Source organism: Sinocyclocheilus anshuiensis, unplaced genomic scaffold (genome assembly GCF_001515605.1).
Source record: "Sinocyclocheilus anshuiensis isolate Anshui unplaced genomic scaffold, SAMN03320099.WGS_v1.1 scaffold139, whole genome shotgun sequence".
NCBI lineage: Eukaryota > Metazoa > Chordata > Actinopteri > Cypriniformes > Cyprinidae > Sinocyclocheilus > Sinocyclocheilus anshuiensis.
Window position 1 is genome coordinate 753,062 of NW_015549566.1, and position 1,261 is coordinate 754,322.

A 1,261-nucleotide genomic window follows, 5' to 3' on the forward strand; every position below is an offset into this window, starting at 1 on the left:
GACAGTTCAGACATTGCAGTGCATCAGAGGTAAAAAACAATATAAATACTGTTCAGTTTCTTACACAGACCGATCGTTTCGTGTCTTTACACATCAATGTATCGTCATGAGCCGCAGGGTTTAATTTGGTTTTGTTAGTGTATATTTTTTTGACTCTCAAAGCCGTGATTCCCATTCACTTCCATTATAAGACTGACAGACTGCAACAGTTTGAGTTAAAAATCTTCGTTTGTGTTCTACTGAAGAAACAAAGTCACCTACATCTTGGATGCCCTGGGGGTAAGCAGATAAACATCAAATTTTCATTTTTGGGTGAACTATCCCTTTAAGCTAACAACACACAAACAATTACAATATCTCACATCTTTAATAAACACATCCCCTTAAACATTCACAGTGCTGCAGAAAAAGTTAATTAATTTGATCTTGTTGTCGTTATCTGGATGATTCACAACTTTGTGATGAGTTTCATGGGTTGTTCATGAGTCCTTTGTTTGTCCTGAGCAGTTAAACTTCCCAGTGTTCTTCAGAAAATCCAAGTCCTACACATGCTTTGGTTTTCTAGAATATTCTGTATATTTGAACCCTTTTTGTTCTTTATTGTGTTGGGTAAATTTGTGTATATATAGTTGATGTTCATTAGTTCACATTCAATGTATTGTTTAAAGGTCCCATATTGTCAAAACTGAAATTTCCTGGCTTTTTTCATGATAACTGAGGTCTAGGTGCTATGTAACTACCATATAAGTTTCAAAAGTCAGTCCACAGTAAAATTCACACAGCCTGCTTAAAGTAGCTGTGATTTTTCACAAACCGTTGTGACTTCGGTAAAAAGTTGATGTCAGAACTACACAGTCACCGCCTTCAGTCACCACCCCGAGCACCGCCCACCATCCCACTCTCCTTTTGCCAAACCCCCAGACAACATCGCGTCCATGCTATTGCTGAGCAAAAACAACAGGGAAACATGTCGAAAAGGTTAACTTTAGCCACGAAACCAGATCGGCCGACCTGTAACATTACACTCTCACTCAAAGGATGGACGATCTGACAGGATTGTTACTATGAGGTGGATCACATCTAACATGTAATGTAAAGACAAACTCACCGTGCCTATCTAGTCATGATGAAGATGTATATACATTTCAATTTCAGCAGGCAACTATTTTTACAGCTACATTATTGTTCCAGCCACAATTAATCACAACAATATATATACAATTACAAATGATTATATATAAATCGTCAGTTTGTTGTTTTA

General features: G+C 37.3%; 1 protein-coding gene across 1 annotated transcript in view; it reads left to right on the plus strand.

Moving 5' to 3' along the window:
• Positions 1-1,261, plus strand: part of LOC107657232 (sortilin-related receptor-like) — a 48,429-nt gene that overhangs the window by 28,711 nt on the left and 18,457 nt on the right. The gene's annotated exons all lie outside the window — the stretch shown is intronic.